Source organism: Gracilinanus agilis, chromosome 4, assembly GCF_016433145.1.
Source record: "Gracilinanus agilis isolate LMUSP501 chromosome 4, AgileGrace, whole genome shotgun sequence".
Taxonomy (NCBI): domain Eukaryota; kingdom Metazoa; phylum Chordata; class Mammalia; order Didelphimorphia; family Didelphidae; genus Gracilinanus; species Gracilinanus agilis.
In genome coordinates, this window is record NC_058133.1 from 158,066,292 (window position 1) to 158,075,916 (window position 9,625).

The window sequence follows — 9,625 nt, forward strand, 5'->3', positions numbered from 1 at the left end:
AGAAAGAAAGAAAGAAAGAAAGAAAGAAAGAAAGAAAGAAAGAAAGAAAGAAAGAAAGAAAGAAAGGAAGGAAGAAAGGAAGAAAGGAAGAAATGAAGGAAAGAACAAAGGAAGAAAGATTTTGCACTTTTCCTTTTTTTTTCTCACAAGCCTTGTCTTGAGAGATAGGACCTCATTATTTTGAGCTCCCTATGAGAACAATAATGTAGTTATTGATACAGATGGCTATTTCCTTCCTATCCTAAGCCTAGAACCAGATGTAAAACACAAAACAATAGACTAAAAAGATTTGGCTTCAATTTCTGAACCAGGTTCAGCTGGTCTATTTCTAGAGGGAGCTATGAAACACACATGCACATATACACACACATCAGAACCGCTTTAGGAAAGATGATTTACTCTCTAGATATTTTTTTTTAATTAGAGAGGAATCATGATGTGTGAAAATAAATCTGCTGGTAAATTGTCTTCATAATATTGTTGTCCTCATGACATTCAGGAAATGAAAAGGCTTTGAATATCAATGACAGATAATTATTCTCTTTTAAAGGAAAGAAATGAGCAAGAAAAGATAAAAGGAAAGGAAAGCCAACTTGCTTTCAAGCTTATATAACACATGGGATCATAGATCACAGTAGGAAGGAACTTTAGGGGCCATATAATTCAACCCTCTCGTTTTTACAAATGAACAAGGCTCAGGGAAGCTAAGCGATTGACTAATAGGTTTGCTGCTAATATTAGAAGATGATAATAGTAATAATAAACTAGCACATAGGCTTCCAAAGTACTTTACATACATTATTTTGTTCACAACTCTGAGGCAAATCCTATTATAATCTCCATTTTATAGATGAGGAAACTGAAGAAGTTAAGTGACTTGTCTAGGATCATACAGCTAGTAAAAATAATAACCTAAGGCAGGATTCAAATCCAGTTTTTCTTAGACACCAAATCCAAGAATGCCCTTGCTTCCTGACTATTTCTGCTCTCTGTGGACCCAGCTGGGTCCCTACAGATGTTGAATAGATGGGTAAGCTTCCTCTCAGTCCTCCCAAGGACAAGTTCATCCATTCTCTCTGTTTATAACCCCTCTATCCATTGTGCCACCTCGCATGCATCTAATAAGTATCCGAGGCTGAATTTAAACTTGTCTTCCTGATCCAGGTCTAACTCCGTAATCATCTTTAGGTCTGAGTTTCCCTTAGATGTTGCCCAGTTGTGCAGGATTCCCTTCAAAAGGACCCATAGTATTCTCAGGATACCTAGGAAGGAGCTGCTCCAGTGTTAGCCATCTAGAAGCTGATTGCTTGCAGGCATGATCTATTCAATCAACTATATTGTTGCTGGGTCCCAGAACATGGGCATTGGGAAAGATGGAGGCTTGCCCTGGTGCCTGCTCAGGAATGAATTCAAATATTTGCAGAAAATGACTCCAACTCCCTTAGTAGAAGAAAAACAGAATCTGGTAATATGGGAGAAGAAGAAGAAGCTCTCCATTCCTGAGAAGAATCAACCTCTAAAGGACAGAAGTTCTTAGTAGATAACTGAAGGAACTTCCTCATGGAGCTTATTATCTTGCCAGCAGCATGGATGATGCAGTAAACTTTTTCAATTTCCAAAACTAGCAAGTAAGATGGGACATGGTTTGGGTAGCTGCAGGCAGCTCTGTTTATAAAGAAGTAATGAAGAAAGCTGGTCATCAGTGACTATGGCAAGAATTTTGCAAAAATTTGAATATGACACACTTTTCTCAGAAATTGATCTAAAGAAATATGAACTTCTCTGAGAATGTCCAAGAGTTCTTACTGATATCTAGTGTTAAAATCATTATCTGGGACAAGATGAATGCCACCTTGACTGATAGGGCTGGAAGTTGAGAATTTGGAATGTTCCCAGGTGCCAAGAGCCAGGGGCAAAAGTTGGTTGGCTCCACCCAATAAATACCCCCTAGGAACAACAGTTGAGAGGTCTCTGACTGAGAGCTCAGAGCAAAAACTGGGACAGAGGGAGGTGAAGGGTGGCAGAGGGTGGGTCTGAACCTGTACCTGACTGAGAGAGAGAGAGAGCTAGTGATCAATCAATACCATTGATAGTAGAGTGAGAGAGTATATAGATCATCTATCAACATCAACCTCAATAGCCTTCCCTAATGTGGCCAAGTCAGGTTAGAGTTAGTGAGAGGGTGAAGACTTTCAGCCTAGCAATCTCCAGACTTGATCAACATTAGCTTAGTAGCCAAACAATAGCAATAGGGTTCCCAGATCCTCAAGCCTATTACCTTGTTTTCCTGTCCCCATTGATAGTTAATACAGTGATTTACCAACAAGTACCTTTCCTGAGCGTTATTCTACCACAGCCCTTGGGAAGGGGAGAATCAATACGCAGTCAGATAACATTTCCAACAGCCAATCAATAACCTATTAACAACTAATCCAACCCCAGGTTGGGCCTAGTGTAAAAGATGGGGCACCAACACAACACTAGTGAGGTTAACCTTCTACCTAATGTCTCAAGGGTTCCAACCTGGGCAACTATTAGAAGGAAGCCACTGACAGGCTTAACTAACCAAGCCTGTCAGGGAGAAGAGGGATAGATTACATCCATAGCTATTGTGAGAGGAGTGGGTTCCTCCCTCACCAACTATAGCTGGCTTAGGCATTGGGCACCTGGTTCCTCCTCCATTCATACTATCTCTAATATCTACATACCATCCATCCTCTAATATCTAGAAAGAAGATCTATAGAGATATATAAAGATATATCATCTTCTTTCTTCCTTTTTAACACTGGGAAGTAAAAGGCATTTGGTATAAATTTGAAGCATATGAAAAATACAATTAATATGAAAGATTTGAAGGCTATTGATTCCAACTAATTTTTCCACCAAAAATTAAGTTTGTATCATGGTAGTATAAGAACTATTGTTAGAAATATTATGAGGGGTCAATTAGGTGGCTAAGTGGATTAAGAGCTAGGCTTAGAGACAGGAGGTCCTGAGTTCAAATGTGATCTTGGACATTTTCTAGCTATGTGGCCCTGGGTAAGTCATTTAACCCACATTGTTTAATCTTATTGCATTTCTACCTTGGAACCAATACACAGTATTGATTCTAAGATGGAAGGCAAGGGTTTTTTAGAAAGGAAAAGACATATTACGTAATTTTTCCTTTTTAATTTATCAGTAAATAAACACTTATTAAGCACTAAAAAAAATGACCTGTGTTCATTCTCAGTTGTACAACACTTTTCTCCTCTGTGCCTTCTAGTAGTTCTTCTCTACCTGCTACCATTTCTGATGTTTTCCTCTGTAGGATTTTCCTTTTCTGAGGCTACATGGTTCCCTGATACTCATGGTTCTCTGGAGGGCATGCATGTGACTGCACCAGCTTTCTCCCAGAGAACTGGAGCCTTTCTTTGTGTGTCAACCTGGCTTCCCTCTGTCTGTCTCTGTTATCATTCTCTCAGTATCACATATCTTCATGTTAAAGGCCAAGTCTAAGAGTATAGCCCAGGTAGCCTAAAATCATAGTTCAATCATCTTTAATGTGGCATCAATGGGCTAAGGAGTCTCCAGAAGCAAAGAAAATTCACACCTTATCAAGTAGATACCAACAGTTCCAGAACAAATCTAGTTAAGGGATTTAGCATTTCACTAGTACTTTGGTTCACGCTGCTTACTCTAGCATCATCTTATATAGTTTATTTTTTTAAAACCCTTACCTTCCATCTTAGAATCAGTACTGTGTATTGTCCAAGGCAGAAGAACAGTAAGGACTAAGCAATGGGGGTTAGGTTGCCCAGGGTCACACAGCTAGGAAGTATCCGAGGCCAGATTTGAATATACAGCTTATTTTTAACCAATAGGAAGTAATGTCAGAAAAACAATAGGTATAGTATGTGCCAGGCATTGTGCTAAGTGTGGGGGCTACAAATGCAAGCAAAATGAAAGATAATTCCTGCCCTCACAAAACTTGTTTTCTAATGGGGGAGTCCAAAAGAGGGATGGAAGGGAGAGAATTACCTGAGTGGGGCTATGTTGGCAAAGTCCAGAAAATCAGAAGCAGAGCGGGGAGGAAAATGATATTTGACCAGCTTGAATCATTCCCCTAGATGGAAGCTCCAGAAGAAACTTATCAGTGGGAGAAGGGAGCTGGCAAAATGGAGAGATGTTTCAGGGTAAAAGAGCTTCAGAAGAAGATGAATATTCCAGGGAGATGAGGCCCCCAGGCACTGAGGAAAGTTCTAGCAACTGAGGCATGATGGCAAAGCGTCAAGAAGCAGTCCTGAAAGAGTTCTGCATTGTAATCAAAAGCATTGATTCCAAATTCTTATTCTACTCCTTGCATATGTGACTTTGGAAAGTTACTCTGAGCCTCATTGTCTAAGTTCATGTGTTAAATAAAGGGAAAGAATTAAAGTGTATATATAAGACTCCTCTTAGTTCTAAATCCCATGATCTTATAGGAATGTGGTTTGCCTTAAGTTTCTTTAGGAAACTGAACTTGCTTCTGTGAGGTCTAGTATTTTATCTGAGACACTTGCTTCCTATTCTGGTCCTTAGGGACTCCCATAGGGACCTCCATCATTTGCGTGGAAGCTTTAAGAGCCAGTAGGAATGGTATTTGCAAAGGATGAAAAAGTAATACTTTGAGGATCTTAGTTTTGTTGGAATGGGTATAATCAGTTGGTTAAGGGAAACACATTAATATTAAATCAAAGGAGTTAGTAGACAGTCTTCCAGAAGTGGTGATGAACAAACTGGTGATGCCCCACCCACCCCTTAAATCTAGTCTAGATATCAACAGATCTGTGCTCAAATCTTTTCCACCTTATAAAACTTGCAAGACCTTGCCCTTTGAAAGTATAGTTTTCAAAAACGCAGTCACCCTGTCACTATGATGAAGCATCAGGGGAGGACTCTAGTGGAGAGAGAAGGTAATACTCTTTAAACATTCTAAAAGGAAGGGGAGAGGAGCTGGGAATGAGCAGGGAGGATTCCAGAACACCATGCCTATCACCTTGGAGGAGACTATTGTATGGGGACCCTTAAGAAAACCTGGTGATTGTTTAACCTGAAAAAGAAACGTCTAAATAGTCTTCTCCTTCTCAGAAAGATATCTACTTAATACATGTATAACCCAGATCAAATTGCTTGCCAGCTCTAGGAGAGGGAAGCGAAGAAGGGAGACAATTTGGAACATATAACTTTGGAAAATTATCTGGAAATTTATTACATGTAATTTGTCAAAAATAAAATGTATTTATAAAAAATTAATTAAAAAAAGAAAGATATCTACTTAGAGATCTGTTTGTCTTCACATGTCTTCTCCTGAGTAGATCAACTGCTAGAGAAGGATAAAACAAAGAAGGAATCTATATAGACAAACTCTAGTATGTTAGGGGGAAGCTGGTTTTATAAGACAAATCTAGTTCTAATAGAAACTATGTTATAAAGCAGTAATTATCAAAGATTATTTGGTACTGAGGGCAGCTAGGTAGCACAGTGAATAGATCGATCACCAGGTCTGGAGGTGGGAGAACCTGGCCTCAGACACTTCTTAGCCATATGTTCCTGGGCAAGTCACTTAACCTCATTTACCCAGTCCTTACCCCTTTTCTGTTTTAGAACTGATACTAAGACAGAAGGTAAGGGCTTAAAAAAAGAAAAAATGTATTTGGTACTGTTTAAAAATACAATAGATGTTCAATAGAATATATGAGACAAGGAAGAATCATAAATAATTGATCTCAGTAACTTAGTTCTGATAAACCAGAAAACATCAGTTACTTTGGAGAGAGCTCTCTTTTTGACAAAAATTATTGGGAAAACTAGAAAGCAGTCTGGGAGAAATTAGGTTTAGACCAACATCTTTGAGCGCATACTCTTATGTTCACAATTGATACATCATCTAAATGTTAGAGATGATACCATAAAAAGCATTATGAGTATAATGTACATTGCCACACCCATAGCCATTGCTATTGGAGCTTTGGAATCAAGAAGTGACTGTTCAAACATGAGCTGACATTTTTACCCAGAGTTCTCAAGGCACAGTGGCATTGGAGTTGAGGATACCAGCATAGCCACCAACGCTAGGTTATAAAACTTGATGGCTGTCAAGCCTGAAGGGAAATCAAAGAACAAGATAGAGAAGGGATCTTAAAAAAGAATACTCAAAGAAATGGTGTAAGCTGGGTGAAGAGGGGTAAAAACCAAAGAGAGTGTATTGTGTTTCAGTCGGTCAGTAAACAAGTATTTTTTTTAAAACCCTTACCTTCTGTCTTAGGATCAATATTAAGTATCCATTCCAAGGCAGAAGAGCAGCTAAGACTAGGCAGTTGAGGTTAAAGTCACACAGCCAGGAAGTATCTGAGGCTGCATTTGAACCCAGGAACTCCTATCTTCAGGACTGGTTCTCTCTACTGAATCACTTAGCTGCCTCTCAACAAGCATTTATTAAGCTCTTACTATATGCCAAATATTGTGCCTGGGAATACAAATACTACAACCCCCCCAAGAAAAAACTCCCCAAAAGATAGTTTCAGTCTCAAAGAGGTTATATTCTAATGGGGAAAACAACACAGAAAAAAAAAGTCATCTGAACCCCAGGGTCAAAGGAACAAAGATACCAAGCATGGAGGGTGCATCATGATGGAGAAGTTCAGAAGATTATAGTCAGGTGGGAAGGGAAGAAATGGTTAACTTGGTCACCCTCCTTAAATGAAAGTTCTAGGAGGAGATACTTTTATACTTTCATATTTTTTTGTGTTTGATATTCGTTTAATCTTTTAGAATCTCTACAATGCCATTCCTGTCCTAGACTCCAAAATACAATAGGTTGGGAATTGATTCTGAGGTTGCTAAGGGTGTTGAAGCTGGCAGAGAGGGTGAAAGTGATGAGGCTGCCATTAGCCTTGGCAGAGCTAACGATCCTTGGCACATATGGACCCCTTCTTCCCTTGGGATACCTGACACCCACTGTATTTCAGCAGGAATATAAATTAAAGCCCTTGACAGGCTGGCTCCAGTCTACCTTCCCAGGCTTATCACGAATGAATCTTCTTCACACGCTCTGTGGTCCAGCTAAAGTGTCCTACTTGCTGTTTCTGCTACCTGACAATCCATGACTTCCTTGGTGTCTTTGTCCAGTAATTTCCTGATGCCTGGAACTAGGACACCTCATCCTCACCTGTGTGCTCACAGGGTGGTTCAGGTACCACATCTTTTCATAATCCTTCCAGGTAAAAGTGATCCCTAACAACTCTGATCTAACCACCAGAGGGAGCACATGGGTGAGGTAAGGTCCTCTGTGGTGGCATCACAAGGCACATGGCAATTGGAGATCTCCAGCTCAGCTACCACAAGCAGCAACTTTGATTTTCTCACTAACTGTAGTTTGGGGCTTGCCACTGCCTTTGCCCCCCACTCCCCACCCCAAGGTGGAATTATCTAGGGATTCGTTGTTGTTGTTCAATTGTCTCAATCATGTCTGACTCTTATAATGGGGAATAACCAGGGAAGTTAACTAAATATTATCTGTGGGCTCACAGTGGGGTGTGAGGGAGACAGGAGTGTCAGAAGGCAGGACCAAACAAGGTAGGGAGACCGGGTTTAACTACTAAGGAGATTATCTGTTAACAGAAGTGGCAGTTAGGCCCTGTCACCCTGCACCACCTAGACAAGGGGCCTATGGAGCCAGCAGGCAAATGGCAAGAGTTTATAACAATTTTAATTAAGGAAACAATAGTGAAGGATGGGAATAGGGGTTTCTACACTTTCAGACTAAGGGCAAACCACAGGGTCAGGGGAGGGACTTATCTACATTCATCTAAGACCTAAGCCAAACAGGGCCCAGAGAATAGCAGGACTGGAGTGCGAATGCTCACAGTAGAATCCAGAGATGTTATCAGGATGCCAGGAGCCAACTCCTCCAGAACTGATGATCCAAAGTAGTCCAGTAGGGAGAGGAAGTCTGCAAACTGTCCACCAGATTGCAGGCCACTTCCCTATTCAGTGCTGTCTTGCAGGATTGATGTCCTCTGCTTTCAAACTTCACCACTCTCCAAGATCCCAAGGAATCAGGGTATAGCTCCTCTAGCTCTGAGGTCTCCCAGGGTCAGTTACAGCTTGTCCCAACCACCATGGAGTCTGTCTCAGAGAGCAAAACCACTTCCTGCTTCCCCATTCCATGTGGAATTCTCCAGCCCTTCCTGTTAGGTCTTCTAACTAATAACTAAATAATCTTCCTCACAACAGTCCCCCCCCCTTTGCACAAAGCCAAAATAATGTTCCACACAATATTTTGGTATTTGTGCACTACAAACTAAACTAAAATTCTAACCTAAAATAACAATCAACCTACACTAACTCTATTCTATCTAACACTATCCTACTCTACCCTGCACTAGGGATTTCAACAAGGAAATGTAAAGGGATAAATACATTGAACAGTTACATAGTTCAAAGCACAAAGCAACAAGTAACAATGCAAAATTTTCAACAAAAGTAACAAAATCAACAGCAAATATGAAATAGCACAAAAGTCAAAACAAACATCAAACACAACTCCTATTCTAATACAGAAACATTCCACTAACTAATACATGCAAACAATTTTGGAAAATACATTTTAATTACACTCTTCATGGCCACTTTTGGGGTTTTCTTAGAAGAGATAGTGACATGGTTTGCAATTCTGTCTCTAGCTCATTTGACAGATGAGGAAACTGAGGCATACAGGGCTAAGTGACTTGCCCAGCTAATAACTGTCTGAGGCTTAATTTGGAAATCAGGAAGATGGAGCCTTTCTGATTCCAGACCCAGCACTATGCCACCTAGCTGTCCATATCTAGGGATATCTCAGGCTTTATATTTTAGGGTACCAGTCACTCTTCCATTTTTTTTTTTTTGCCTTTTTTTTGCCTTCCCTCTTGGCTCCTGTTCCCAAATCTATATTGGTTGAGCTAAATGTGTATTTATGTGATAACCATTCTGTGCTAATGTACCAATTTGCTCTCATACTTTTGGACAGACTCCACTGGGATGGCTAGTCTTAGATTCTGTTGTACCCCGTGGATAAGTGGCTTCTAAAACTAGAGTTCACAAGCCCACACCAGGATGCTTCCCAATAACAACTGGCCAATGGATACCACTGAATCTTAACAAAGTCAGTTACTAAGATGGCACAATAAAACTAGGAGTCGACAAGAATTTAAGTATTTATGTGCCAAGCTCCATGCCAAGCACTGGCACTAAATATTTTCTTAGGGTGAGGGGGAAGGGGAAAAATGGTCCCTTTTCTCAAGAGCTCATATTCTAACAGAGGAGACAATACAAAAACAACTATGTATGTACAAGATACATACAGAGTAAATTAAAGGCAATTTCAGTGGGAAGGCATTAAAAATGAAGGGGCAGGGAAGGAAGAAGGCTTCTTGCAGAAGGTAAGATTTGAACTGTGTCTTGATGGAAGCCAGGAAATAGTTTCATCACTTCTTATGGCACAATCCTGCACCGTTACATTCAGATACAATATTTTCTTTATCTATTCTCCAATAGGAAGATACCATCTTTTTTTTCCAATTGAGGGCTACCACAAAAAAAGGTACTATAAATATTTTTGCA

General features: G+C 40.1%; 1 pseudogene; it reads left to right on the top strand.

The window, feature by feature from the left end:
• The first annotated feature begins 1,315 nt into the window (after positions 1-1,315).
• On the top strand, positions 1,316-1,816 carry LOC123247250 (annotated as a pseudogene).
• The last annotated feature ends 7,809 nt before the right edge of the window (positions 1,817-9,625 follow it).